This window comes from Antedon mediterranea, chromosome 7, assembly GCF_964355755.1.
Source record: "Antedon mediterranea chromosome 7, ecAntMedi1.1, whole genome shotgun sequence".
Lineage (NCBI taxonomy): Eukaryota > Metazoa > Echinodermata > Crinoidea > Comatulida > Antedonidae > Antedon > Antedon mediterranea.
Window position 1 is genome coordinate 6,358,724 of NC_092676.1, and position 15,629 is coordinate 6,374,352.

Genomic DNA, 15,629 nt, shown 5'->3' on the forward strand with positions numbered 1-15,629 from the left:
AAGCCATTTTGACTTCTGTGTATCTTAACCCATAAACTATGTAAACTGTTGAAAATTGAATAAATGTATGAATATTTGTTTAATTTAGAATTCCTAGAACAAAAGCTAATGCCACTGGCAGCACCAATTGGATGTAAACCTCGTCTTTGGAAACGGTATGTTGATGACATCCTAGAAATAATCTAACAATATTAAGTGGATACTTTAACCAAACACATAAATTCTGACCCAGCTGTAAACATCAAGTTCACTTATGATAACCAAATACCGTTGCTTGATTCTCTTATTGTCCGGCAACCTAATCAATCTGTAAAACTACTCGTATAATATAGAAAACCCACTCATACGGACCAATACCTTCATTTTGAGTCTCACCATCCAATACATCAACATAATAGGGATTGCAAAACACTTTTTTGACCGTATGAACTCCATCGTTACATAAAAACGAGGATAGATAAACAGAAGAGGGTAACATTAAATAAGCACTTGCCAGATGCGGATATCTTAGTTGGTCATGCAAAACAACAAATAGAATTTAAACAAAAGGAAACATCGCAGATACAAAAAAGGTTGTCATATCTTATGATGCAGATCTATCTGAACGAGTTAGTAGAGTGTTTAAAGAGTGTGGTGGCATTAACAACGCCATAAAACTTCATTCTTCACCTCTGCCAAATACATGTCCACTCCAAAGCTCGGATTGATAAGACTAAAGTAGTTAACTGCGTATACGAAATTTCTTGTACAAATTGCGAACACACTTACATAGGTGAAACGAGTCGATGCGTCGGTATAAGATTAAAAGAACACAAAAAAAGAAACGGAAAAGGTAACACAACGGAGAAAAAATTACGCTCGCCAAAACTACAGAGAATCGAAAAGAGAATTAGTAAATCAGTCTTAGCAGATCATACAGCCCACTCCATTCATGTAATAAATTGGATACCTACAGTAGACGCATAAAAGAGGCAATTTGGAGAGAAAGAAGACAAGACACCATCAACCGAGACGAAGGCGCACACTGAGTCACATAATATGACCTTGAAATTAGAATGATCTGGCCCTATAGGTCTAATTACAGGTAATCGTCCTTCTAAAGAATTGTTCGTGAAAGGAACATCGAAACCGTCAAGAATATATATCGTATCGTATGATAACATAAATTATTTACACTATATTGAGTACATACATTTTTCTATGATTTTAGATAATACTGGAAGCAGAAAAATTGGTCTATAATTAGCGAGTTGGTCTTGCTATAATTTTTGATATTTTAATAACATTTAAAGTTTATTATAAATTAGAGATATTAACTTTAACTGGTGTAACGGAATCATGGCCACTATCCTTCTTAAAATCTACATTTAAAATATTTGTACAAACTTCGGTTACAGGATTTAAAAAGAACGAAATTGGAGATGGAGCAGACATAATTTAAAAAAAAAATATTTAGAATAGGAAGAAATTGAGTTAGAAATAATTTGTATACCAATAAAAAACTAGATTTGAACTCGTCACTACGGACGAGTTAGGTTATCCGCAGTGCAAAAGCCACGTGCACGTCATACGTTAGAATAGTGCGCGCAAAAAAATAAAACGATTATGGCATTGAAAAATGTTAGTGCGCTCTCTATGTTGCGTCGCGTCTAAGTATATACGGTATAACACTATATACTGTATACGTACTACATACAGTGCAGAATAGGTGAAAATAAGTGACCAAAGTTATTGACGCATTTGAACATGATGACGTCATCACAATTTTTAAAATGGTGGATCATGCGAAAGGTAATTGATTGATCTAGACAATATAAAAAAATTGAGTGAAATGGAATAAGGATAAGTAGAGATGCGCTCTATTAAATTGACGAGCTATGACGAAAGAGAAAAAAATCCTATATTTTATATTCGGGTGGCCATACGATGACGTCACCATGTCTGGTTAGCCATATCAATGCATGATTCGAGAAAAACAACTCATCTACTTCCAGAATCTGAAATTTTAAATATTTTCACCTCGGAGTTTAGAATCTATGACTGTTTTAAAAAAGGCATAATTTTGACGAATTTTTGAACTTTTTCTTCAAAAACGCGCGCAAAATGTTCAATTCTACGTGCTCGTATGACGTGATTTTAAGTCGAAATTGATTGAAAATTAGTAAATGTACTAGAAAAGGCTGAAAAAACAAAAATCAAGCAAAAAAAAGATGTTTTTGCGCTACGTGCGCACGCGCGCGTAAAAAATATGCGCACGCGTGGGAATTTTTGAAATGCTCAAAATGACCTGAAACGCGTAGAAAGTTGATTAGAAATGAATTTTTCGCAATTTGAAATTTTAAACGCGCGTGCGCGCGTAACTTTATGTCAAACATGCCATTTTCAATCCATAGAAAGTTTGCCCTTGATATGACTTAAATGTTCACTAAGTGTCATTACAAAATGACTTTTGCTTTTTAGTCTATGTTAAATACGCGAAATTCATAAAATCGCGCGTAGCTTACGCTGCGCGACTCTAAAGTAAAAAAACGAGCTGTCCTGCACTTCTACACATAGAGGTAAATCTTCTGACAAAGTTATACGATGTAATGTTGATCAGAATTTGAGATACACGTGACACAAAATTTTGGGAAAGAAAGAAGAATAACATAGAAAAAAAAAAAAAAAAAAAAAAAAAAAAAAAAGATCCTGACAATAACAAGGGGTTATCCGCCAAGTGCGGATAACCAAAAATATTTATAGAACCATTCTCGTTCATCGGTAATAACTGCATTATCACATAATACAGTGTGGATTTGATCTGAATTTATATTGGACGACATGCTTTCAATTGTCTTGGATTGTTCAAGCTTAGATGTGTAATGTTTTTTTTGTAGTTCGACAAACTTGTCAAAATAATAATTATTATTATTATATTGATTGTATTCACGCTTATGTTGTGGGGTTCGGGATTGGATATTTTTTTTGTATAGTTGATGTTTGCGTTTACTGCATTTTAAGAAGCTGTATGACATTAATTACTGTTTGATTTTGCAGTTTTTCTAATTATTAGTTGGCTTAGAATGTTTAGAATGAATACTATAATATTTGTTTAAGAACATTTGAAAAACAAATTCATGATTAGAATCATAGATATCAGATATTTTAGTTGGTTAGATTAATATAAAATGAACTGATATCATTGATTTTCAATGATGACTGACTTGCAGTGAGCCTTTGAAGATGAATAATTGTATCTCTCTGCTGAGAGAATATCTTTTATTTTCATTACAACAGTACAAAAATATAATATGCCGATACATAATATACAAATATACCTACATGCTTCCGGTTGTTATGTTTTTGAAAGTTCCAGTAGATATTTTTTCCAGATTAGGATTGTTTGAGACAAACCTATTAAAAAATATATAAGATATAATTGTTATTTACATTATACAAGCCTATACCACATTTGTTTAGATGTTTCTTGCCCTATTTTTACAACGTTCGAAACGTTTTATAATTTACAAGTGCATCGTTTTAACATTGGCGGTGCAATTATTTGGCATTTCCCTGTGTTATTATTTTTACATTTATGGGTATAAAGTGTTGGCGTCTGCATGTACAATGTATTGATGTTTCTTGGCATGTTATTGTAGTTTCAATTTTCGCGATTGTAACAAGGGCCTTCAAAACAATTGTTTCTTAAATTAAATTACAGTAAAAAAAGTTAATAATTCACAAATGTTACTTACACTTCAACAGTATAATCTGTAGCCAGTGCAAATGCATTTTCACAGAGCACTTGAATTTCGATGTCAAACTGAATCCGCCTACAACGTTAATATATCTAATTAATATATATATAATTATTCATGGTGTTGTTCAAACTCGATTGGATAGCGACTCTTTAACATTCTCGGCGTGGTACGGCGGAACAGCACTAGTCCCTCAATTGTACGCACGCACACCAGAGATAAAATCAATACGCCCTCACAGATTTTTTCATCTTTATCGTTTCAAATTAATCTAATTTTAGTTTATCACCGGACGGTTTATAATTAATGTTCTACAGTATACCTGGTGTGTTTATATACCCTACCACCGCGTATATATGGTAGGAAAGTACAGTAAAGGTATAACACCATCTCTTCTTGGCCATTTGGGATCAGTATAAAGTAACGTGAAATATTTTCAATTATTATCGTTAGTACTAATAAACCATGTAGGCAATGACAAAAACTACAAAAAAGATAAACTCCATTTTTAGGAATTATACAGGCCTTAATTGTATGATGTTCCTAATTTAAATTTGTCTCTTTTTTTTCCATGCAAACCTTTCAATTACATTGGAACACATTTTTTATTTCAACAAACTTACAATAAATTTAACTGCACATTTACAAAAGTGAAAGGTTCAATGCCAAGTATATGGTTTTCCGATATGTATCTGAAAAAAAATAGTTATATCATTTTTATAAGTATTAGTGGTGGTGTTGGTAGTAGGGCAGTGGTAGGAGTGGTAGTAGTATTGATAATGATAGTGGTAGTAGTATTGGTACTAATGCTAATGGTAGTAGTGATAAGTGGTAGTGGTAGTGGTACACTCTAAAAACAGTGTTTAGAGTATAAACACAAACTCCACACGATGATTGTCCCCTCTTTTTTGACGCGTTTAATCGTATTTACAAAGGTGGAAGGTTCAATGCCAAGTATATGGTTTTCCGATATGTATCTGAAAAAAAAATAGTTATATCATTTTTATAAGTATTAGTGGTGGTGTTGGTAGTAGTGGCAGTGGTAGTGGTGGTAGTGGTGATAATGATAGTGGTAGTAGTATTGGTAGTAATGCTAATGGTAGTAGTGATAGTGACAGTAGAGATACGTGGTGGTAGCAGTGATAGTGGTATGAGCGGTAGTAGCGGTACCAGTATTAGCGGTATAGGCAGTAGCGGCAATGGAAGCAGCAATGGCGGCAGCATTAGCAACAAAAGCAGTAGCATTGTCATCAGCAGTAGTAGTAGTAGTAGCAGTAGCAGTAGCAGTAGCAGTAGCAGTAGTAGTAGTAGTTGTAGTAGTAGTAATAGTAGTAGTGTTGTAGTAGTAGTAGTAGTATTAGTAGTAGTAGTAGTAGTAGTAGTAGTAGTAGTAGTAGTAGCAGTAGCAGTAGCAGTAGCAGCAGTAGTAGTAGTAGTAGTAATAGTAGAGTAGTAGTAGTGGTAGTAGTAGTAGTATTAGTAGTAGTAGTAGTAGTAGTAGTAGTAGTAGTAGCAGTAGCAGTAGCAGTAGTAGTAGTAGTAGTAGTAGTAGTATTAGTAGTAGTAATAGCAGTAGTAGTAGTAGTAGTAGTAGTAGTAGTAGTAATAGTAGAGTAGTAGTAGTAGTAGTAGCAGTAGTAGTAGCAGTAGTAGTAGTAGTAGTAGTAGTAGTAGTAGTATTAGTAGTAGTAATAGTAGAGTAGTAGTAGTAGTAGTAGTAGCAGTAGTAGTAGCAGTAGTAGTAGTAGTAGTAGTATTAGTAGTAGTAATAGCAGTAGTAGTAGTAGTAGTAGTAGTAGTAATAGTAGAGTAGTAGTAGTAGTAGTAGTAGCAGTAGCAGTAACAGTAGTAGTAGTAGTAGTAGTAGTAGTAGTAGTATTAGTAGTAGTAATAGCAGTAGTAGTAGTAGTAGTAGTAGTAGTAGTAGTAGGAGTAGCAGTAGTAGTAGTAGTAGCAGTAGTAGTAGCAGTAGTAGTAGTGTTGGTGGTGTTGGTGGCGGCAGCAGCAGAAGCAACATCATTTGCAGTAGAAAAAAAAAGCATTAGCAGTAGCAGTATTAGCTATAGTAGTAGTTTGCAGATTTTCGTTATTGTTAAAATACGGTAAAAAAAAAATGTATTCACTTACAAATGATCTACCAAATTGGATCCTTTAAATGTAGTATTGTTTAGTATAGATATACTGTTGCGATTTATATTTCTATTCCAACAGCAATACAAAATGAATTATTATAAATAATAATATTGTTCAAATAGCTTTGTTATATTCGATATGTGTCAATTTCAATTTTTCCAAATACTTTTTGTCAAAAACCAAAACATTCTCATTTAGTTTCGAGAACGAATGGGTCAACTGCAATAACTATCGAGTAAGAACAATTCTCAAAACCATTATGTTTTATAAAAACATAAACATGACAGCCAGTTTTGCCTGACATTAATACCAACATTCTTGTCTCTCATTCCTACTATAATATCTATCACAGTAGTTTGTTTACAGAAAACATTATTAACAAGCAAATTTCCAACTTCACAACCTTGAAACCCACTATTAAGTATAGGTTATAGGTTTATTATTTTTGGCACATTTTTATGGCGTTTCATACTTGAGCTAAATTCAAAGTCTAGGAAGACGCCTACTAGTACGGGTTATTATGTCTTCCAGCTCGATATTTGTGCCAAAAAAAATTTTTTTAGCTAACATTGTTATTCTTGAGATGCTGAATACAAAAAAGTTAGGTGCCATATTTTTTGACCACACCTTCAGCCGCCATTTTGTATTTCAAAATGGCCAACGTTCCACACTAAACTTGGTCATCCATGGTATCATTGGAAAGGGAATGTAATACTGATTATTTTATTCCATTACACCCATATCAATAAACGTATAGTTACATAGTTATTGCAAAATAAAACAAATCACGTGACCAATAAAGGTCAAAAGGTCAAATTTTTTATTCTGAATACAGTTTTACTAATATCTATTCTATTTTACTTTGTTTATTGTTATATTTTTCCAATTATGTAAATAAATTGTTTTTAAATGTTCCTTGTTTTTTCATGCTAATTACTTTCTTATTTACATACAATCTGTCCTATTGGTATATAAGTACTTTAGGCGTTGTTTTCTGTTCTTCTTCTGATGAGAATAGTTTATCGAAACATGTCACATTTTAAGGCAGTTTGCCTATTCATTAAATCGCTATACTCATTTTAACAATGACAAAAGTAGTCTCCTTCGTATTAAGATAAATACGGGGTTTCTTATTGGTTTTACAATTCATTCAAATGTTTGTTTGATTTTCATTCTACTTTGTTATTGTCCATTTATATGTTTTATAGTATATTATATATTATCTTAATACTAAATAAGTACCGTACGGTACTGGATTACACTTAACGTCAATGTCAAGTTTCCGAGTTATTTAATTTAAATCAAAATAACTCTAGTCCGTGAACAAAGGTGAAGTAAACTGTTGTCAAGTCACATCTTTGTTTTGTTTCGTTGGATAAAAATTCTGAATCTATTTTATTTTTATTAGTTTACATTTCTGTTTTTCGTAAAAAGAAAATAATGCTACGGGTCATGGTATCATTTGCGTAGCGTTCAAAATCATTTGTATTTTTGTCAAAGCGGGTACCACACAATATAAAGCCATCTGTGCACAATGCCAATGTTAATCGGCATGCCTTTACCTTTGAACCTCAGATGAAGTGCAGCAGCAAACAGAATGTTTTCATTTGATATTATTTTATACAGTGAAAAAAATCTTAAGAATTAAAAAAAAAAAGTTAAGATAAATTAGTTTTCCTCAAATAAAGATTACACGAAATAAAGAAAAGTCAGTGTCCTACTGCTGCCTTCACTACCTTTACAAACTACCAATCGATATTGTAAAGAAACGAATTCGGTGTTTTTAACGTCTATAGGTTCCCTTTGATTTTTACGTATGGTTTGTGATTATCGCAATATAAATCCTAACTATACGTTGTTATTATTAAAAGTCACATGGAATAATTAATCAAACTATACTTGTTTGTGGTAACTTAATCAATCAATCAATCAATCAATCAATCGTTCGATTTATATAGTGGTATTCCAACATTCATTGCTCATGGCGCTGTAAAAAAATCAGAAAAGGTGAGTTTTGAGTAGTGACTTAAAGTGACTCAATAATGATGTGTGTTTAATGTTCAAGGGTAACTTTAAGAACTTATCGGAAATAAGGGAAACAAAATCCGCTTTCCAGCAATAATATTCAAATTAGTTTGAGAAAAACGAAATCTTTTAACTACAGACACTTTATAAATATTTCAGTTATTGAATTTCCTTTTATAAATTTGTATAGTTATAAATAAAACTACATTAACTAGCAGAATTAAGACAAATCTAAATTACTTTCCAAAGTTACGTTTCTGTTTCTGCTGTAGTAGTTGTATGAGCTTGCTCAAATAAAAGGTACTAAAATTAATTACTTTACCTCCAAATCATGTTTGCGTCGCAACTAATTTATCTGCAAAGCAATGGTTGTTTGATCTTGTTTTTTACGTGCAATGCGAAAACCGGGCATATCAAGGATCTTGATAGTAAAACTTATCTTATACTAAAGTAGTTTCACACACTGAGATTGTTATTATAACCAGATAAATGTTACCAACATTTGAATGAATAGATTGTACATTAAAAAATTTATTTACATAATTGGAAAATTATGACAATAAATAAAGGAAAATCGAATAGATATTAGTAAAACTGTATTCAGAATAAAAAAACCTATCCTACGATACCAAACAGTAAAGTATTTGAGAAAATTAAAATGTTGACCTTTTTGACCTTTTTGGTCACGTGACTTGTTTTATTGTTAAATAACTATGTAACTTTGCATTTTTTGATATGGATGTAATGGGATAACATTATCAGTATTATATTCCCTTTCCGATGATACCATGGATGACAAAGTTCAGTGTGGAATGTCGGTCATTTTGAAATACAAAATGGCGGCTGAAGGAGTGGTCGAGAAAAATGGCACCTAACTTTTTTGAATTCAGCAACTCAAGAATAACAAAGTTAGCCAATAAAATCTATTTTGGCACTAATATCGAGCTGGAGCTAGTTTTCCTTACATATGTGACTGTACGGTACTATACGTGATGCGCGTACACTTGAGATGATGCATACGATCTGGTAGAATAGTTTCATTCACATGTGATTGGCTAGTCACTCAAAACCTTTTGATATTCATATTTTATATAGATGCGTTCTGTTACGTTCGCCGACATGGAAAGACATGCGTACGTCTGAATACACATCAGCTTTGTCTACAACATGTATGTACATAGCAAATTGCACAATTCAGTCATAGTGTACCGTATTACGGCAATCATGCGCTTACACCCAACTAGATCGGGTTACCCAGAAAGTGTATTTATGTGAAAAGCCACAAAGGTTTGATGGGCTGATTTTGTAGATATAGTATAGCTAAGATTCAATAATCAATATTGCTGCCGGGTCCTATCCTGTAAATTTTCCCTGGGGACACCAAATAGGAGGGGTAAAAATGGATTCAATCATGTAAAAAGCGACACGAATAAAAGTTGTTGGACATCGTCCCATATATATATATATTACATAGCCTATGTAAATACGCGAACGTGATTGGTTGAAACTGCATCACATGACTACCGCTGCGAGGATCGTAAATCGTATATATCCTCGAGAACGATGATATTGACTGTGTAATTTTCGCGTAATAATCGTGTCCCCTGTCATTAATCATATAAATTCTCGAGTACGATGATATTGACTGTGTAATTTTCGTGTGCAACACTCGAGTTTGCCGATAAATAAACAAAAGTCATCTACTCGATCTTGAACTCGGGTGGAATTGTCACGCCATCGCAAGACAACGTTTCATCCGCTGGGCCACGGAATTTGCTTGAAGAAATTAATCTTCTAAACTATTTAAGCTATGCATACATAGCGCCCTCATTTGTTATAAGTTCACCCTAAATGTGATGAAACACCGTTTGTGATTGGTCAATACTCACGGTAGTAACCTAGTAACTAGTACGCGCTGAACATCCGGTGATTCGGCTCCTCGAAGATCGAGAGAAGTGGAATTGTTTATTCGGCCTACCTGATTATAATATTATTATTAATAGGCTTATTGATGGAAATTCTTCTGTTAATTTAAACGACCTAGGCCTAAGTGAATATTTTATTGCCAAGGAATCATCAATTAGTAATTATCTGTATATTATTCTTCGCAAGGTAAGGTGTCTAGGCAGGCTTGTTTTAAATACAATACAAATACTATAGGAGGCCTAGGCCTAGGCCTCTAGCCTAACTTCACCCAACCCAGCAGACTTGTTCTTGGCTATATAATATAACAGATATTGCCTTTTATATCGGTTAAATATAAGATTTGACATCCCCTCGGGAATGATATTAAGTTCTCGGGGAATATATATTTCCCTCAGCTGGCGCTTCGGGAAATATATATTCCCTCGAACTTAATATCATTCCCTCGGGGATGTCAAATCTTATATTTAACCTCTAAGCAGTCAATATCTGTATAATATATATATATACAATGTTAAAACAGCAATGACAACTTTCACCTAAGTTGCCCCAGACAGTAGCCCAAAAATTCCCGTTGGGCCATACAACATTTAATCATGCGAAGAACCACACGACAAAATCCCTTTTACATTGTAACTATTACCCTTTGGGATAAACGGAAAAACCATTGACATCAACTTTATAATGTAAGTTGACCCAGAAAGTATCCCAATAATTTCCGATTCGCCCCTACAAAATGTACTAACTCGAAGAGTCACACGGCTATTTCATTTTACATTGTAACTGTTACCCTAGGCTTTGGGATATACGAACAAACTCACGACAGCAACTTTATCTTGTAAGTTGCTCCAGACAGCAGCCCAAAGATGCTGTTGAAGTAGAATGTACTGTATGGCGTTACAATGTTCTACCATATTATTATCATTATGTGCAATTTATTGTAGATAAACATTTGAACAGACGAAGAAATAAAAGTGGGTCGAACCCATAACACACAAGACAACAAAAAACATAGGATTGCCATCCAAAAAAATGCCTCGTGCCATGCATACGTTGGCGATTTTCAGGTTCACGCAATGTCAAATAAAACAGTGTAGTTTTGAAAAGAATTGATGTTAGTCTTATACTAATACTAAATTAATTAGATTATTTTACGGAAAATATATTTTTATTAAAATTATAATTTTAATCGCAGAAAATCAATTTTGGGGAGTATAATATAATTAAAAAGCCTGATTGATAACAAAATAATTGCATCATCTTTTATTTTAACCTCGTGACATGCGATCGTGTTTTGAAACTAGGGTGGGTGTTTTCCAAAGTTATTTTAAGTCGCATATATTGCTCACCACCGTTATCTGTGCTTATTTTTTTGAAATACTTAATAATAGATAAAATACATTTTAATATATAATAATATAAAATAAATATTATATAATATAATTTTTATTTATATGAATTTTATTGCGTATTTATTTTAAAATACGCAAATATGCCTCTATTATTAGTCACAAAGGACAAGGAAGCCCGGGTCAAAAACATATTCACGTCCACGATAAACACATTTTAAATTTAAAACAAAACGTAGTAATTATTGTAATTTTGAATTGGTATAGGTCACATCTTTAAAATATAAGTTTCCTATTAATTATCTTCTAATGAATTATTATTAAAATACAGTATACATGTCACATGTCGCCCTGCCAAACTAAACTTTATGAAAGGAGCTTTGCGCTGGCGTCTGTAAACTCTCCAGCAGAATCAGGAGAGTTAGCCTGCTAAACTTTACATTGGAAGAATAGGGATGGAGCTTTGCGTCCGCAAACTCTCCAGTATGGAACGCCGTTTACGCAACATTTCGATGATATGAATTTTATGACGCGATATGTGAATGAAATGCATCGATATGAATTGAATGGCGTGATATATGAATGAAATGTTTTGAATTGAATGCTTTGAATTGAATGTTTTGAATGAAATGTTTTGAATGAAATGTTTTGAATTGAATGTTTTGAATAAAATGTTTTGAATGAAATGTTTTGAATGAAATGTTTTGAATTAAATGTTTTGAATGAAATGTTTGAATTGAATTGAAAAGTCAAACTATTGGCGGCGTATGTCATTCCCGCTCGCGATTTTTTTTCAACCTCTTAATAGGCCTAAGCATGGGTACCCTCATCTCCTTTCAACGCTGTCATCAATATGAATCCTTTACAGAGACTCCCTAACAGACCTGAAACATTGGAATACATATTTCCGAACCCAGGTCTGTTAGGATTCTCTGTAAAGGCAGCGTGGAAGAAAGGAGATGAGGGTACCCAGGCTTAGGCCTAAGAGGTTGAGAAAATAATCGCAAGCGAGAATGACATACGCCACCAATAGTTTGACTTTTCAATTCAATTCAAACATTTCATTCAAAACATTTCATTCAAAACATTTCATTCAAAACATTTCATTCAAAACATTTCATTCAAAACATTTCATTCAAAACATTTCATTCAAAACATTTCATTCAAAACATTTCATTCAAAATATTCAATTCAAAACATTTCATTCATATATCGCACCATTTAATTCATATCGATGCATTTCATTCACATATCGCGTCATAAAATTCATATCATCGAAATGTTGCGTAAACGGCGTTCCATACTCCAGAGTCACGAGAGAGTTAGCCTGCTAAACTTTACATTGGGAGAATAGGAAATGGAGCTTTGCGTCCGCAAACTCTCCGGAGTCACGAGAGACTTTACCGGAAGTCGATCGTTTCGCCTGAACGGTTTTCTATTCAAAGCATACAGGCAAGCATTGCACTGGTAGGTGGGGGGAAGACAACAGAACAGCATTCGTGTTCTAAGGTCTTGGCTCTAAGGAAATTAAATACTTTTCTAAGTTTCAAAATACGTTATACTTGATGGATTTTTACAAATCAAAGATAAATGTGTATGTTTTAAATACTTCTGAACACATTTATCTTGTTTAAAGTGATGAAATATGTTTCTGAAAAAAGTTAGGATATGCTGAAAAAACTTGTAGTACACATGTTATCAGTTGATTAATCTATTATGTAAACAATGCTAATTACTTGTGCAAATAAAGTATAGCAGGATACCTGCTATAATTTAGCAATTTTGACTGGTGACTCTACTTGTAAAAAGTACTAATAAATACAACAAGTTTTGCATGTTCTAACAGGGCCAAAGGATTTGAAAGTAGACCAAATGACCCACCGGTAAACTAAAAGTAAAACCGTTGCTAGAACATGATTAGTATTTTAATTTGAAATACGTTTAAGATTAATAACGCATACTATTATATTTAAACTTATTTTTAAAACGTCCATGGTTTCAAAATACAGAATACCTTTTAAAAACAAAAATAAACTAGAGTTTAATTGTCACTTTGACGAAGTTTAAGTATATTGCTGTCAATGATATTCGTATATCCCAAAAGATAATAGTTAGGCTACAATGTAAAAGGAATTATGCCGTGAGGCTCTTCGCATGATTGCCAACGGGCATTTTTGAGCTACTTTTGGGGTAACTTACAGGATAAAGTTGCTGTCAATGGTATTTTTGTGCATCCCAATGTGTAGCAGTTACAATGCAAAAGGAATTAGCCGCGTGACTCTTGACATAAATAACACCATTTTTGAGTGGTCACTTAGGGCTAATGTCTCGTGCAACTTACAGGATAAAGTTGCTGTCATTGCTGTTTTAACATTGTATACATATGGGAACGATGTCCAACAAATTTTATCCGTATGGCTTTTCACGTGATTAAATACATTTTTTACCCCTCCTATTTGAGAAAATTTACAGGATAAGACCTGGCAGCAATATTGATTATTGAATCTTAGCTATATATCTACACAATCAGTAATAATTGTATAATTCTACTGCAGACTCTTTCAACTTTACATTTATCTAGTTCCGTTGGATTATAAATGCTATTAGGTAGTAATAACACTTTTATCATTAGGTTAATAATGGCACATTACCAACAATTTTTTTTAATGTAGGCATATCAAAATATATTTTCGAAACACTTGAGAAATCGATCCTTAGTATAAATCGATGCTAAACTTACACAGTACGAAGATGTGGAAGGTCATTAAAACATGTCGATACTTCCGTCAACATGTTATTCATTGCATATCTAGGAAATTAAAAAAATAAACATAAATTCCAACAAAATTTCCGATTCTGTCTATAATTATAGATTTTCACGACTTAAGCCCTAATACCAAATACGATACGACAAGGATAGATTTTAGAAATAATACTTACACTGAAACTATTCTCTTTGGAAATCTTGGTAAACTAGTAAGTAAATTATTATTAAGGTATCTATCAAAAACAAAAACAAAATTATTAAAGTTGTATTTTATTTCAGTAATTAAAAAACAAAACAAAAACTAGCGTATACATTTGGTGTAATGATTCACTCTAATAATTTCGTTATGGGTTAACACCTAACTTACACTCAGATCAGGTGTGTTCACATTGCATGTTACATTTGGTAAGTTCCAGATGTACACGTAACCAGTTAATAGTGAGGGTTTTATTCTCACACTTCCTTGAAGGAATACCAACAAGTAAATATATAAATATATTCTGTAAGTTGTGTTATCAGTATTGTTATTACCTTACGTTCTGTTAAATAATGGGTTATGTATGTTAAAATATAGTTATCATTACATCTACTTTATTAGTCACATCTGAAGAAATATAAGTGTAAACCTTACATTGATGTAAGTTTATGTAGATCTAACAAAGCATCGTCGTCGATTTCCTTCAGGTTGTTATAGCCTATTTTGCTGTAAAAAAAAAATTATGTTAAAAACAAACTTCTAGTTTAATTTAAATATCGAGTTTTATTTAATTAACCTAGCATCAATCACTTATCTATATTATAATAGCACTAAGACAACATTTGTTTTTCTATCTCCTCCTAAACCGCAAGTAGGTAGCTTTTATATATTGCCTAGTCTTAGCCTATAGATGTATACATTTGTTTATACTATTATTGTTTACAGATTGCGAACATTCTGATCATTCATAGTTGTGAAATAAAGATGTTTGAACATAATTATTTAAAACGTGTGACACGTGTCTTCTTTACAATACTGGACATATATATAGTACCGGTTATTTAACATCGCAATTACACATATTACTCGCATGTATTTCAAAGGTTGACTTATCTGTTTTTTACATATCCATAATTCATGGATACAATTTATCACGTAAGGCATGATGAGCTAAAATCAAGAGCAAAATATTTATTTTTATGTTACTCAAGTGATGTGTTATCTTGGTTTTAAATTGACCATTTTTTAATAAATCGATCGCTTTTCCATCGGTGCTTTCAATGACAAATATTCCTTTTTGTATCAAAATTTAATATTTTTTTTAACAATAATTTTTGTTTCAGTAAGGAATAATTAAATGTTTACTAGGCTTACTCTGACTAGTAATCAAAATAATTTAAAAAAAAAGATGATGGTTTTAATACATTACAGTTAGTAGTTGGCGCCTTGAGCACTCTGGAGTGGTATGTGCGCTATAAAAATCTTATTATTATTATTATTATTATGGTATACTATAGTACTTACACTGAAGCAATTGTCTTTGGAAACTTTGGCAGACTTGTTAGTGAGTTATTAGCAAGGTTTCTGTAAACATTAAGTAAATTAATTGGTAAATTATTCTATTTTCTTTGAAATAAGCGCATACATGTTTGTGTAATGTATGCCACAGTCTATTTTAATAGGATGTATTTAAACATAATGACTATTACAGCGTGATG

At 32.5% G+C, this 15,629-nt stretch overlaps 1 long non-coding RNA gene across 1 annotated transcript; it reads right to left on the reverse strand.

Annotated features, from left to right (window-relative positions):
- Positions 1 to 3,327: 3,327 nt before the first annotated feature.
- On the reverse strand, positions 3,328 to 4,560 carry LOC140054672 (uncharacterized). Its single transcript, XR_011846550.1, has 3 exons — positions 4,361 to 4,560; positions 3,735 to 3,812; positions 3,328 to 3,393 (listed from the first exon to the last, which is right to left on the reverse strand). It is a non-coding gene; the product is annotated as an uncharacterized lncRNA (long non-coding RNA).
- Between the last annotated feature and the right edge of the window lie 11,069 nt (positions 4,561 to 15,629).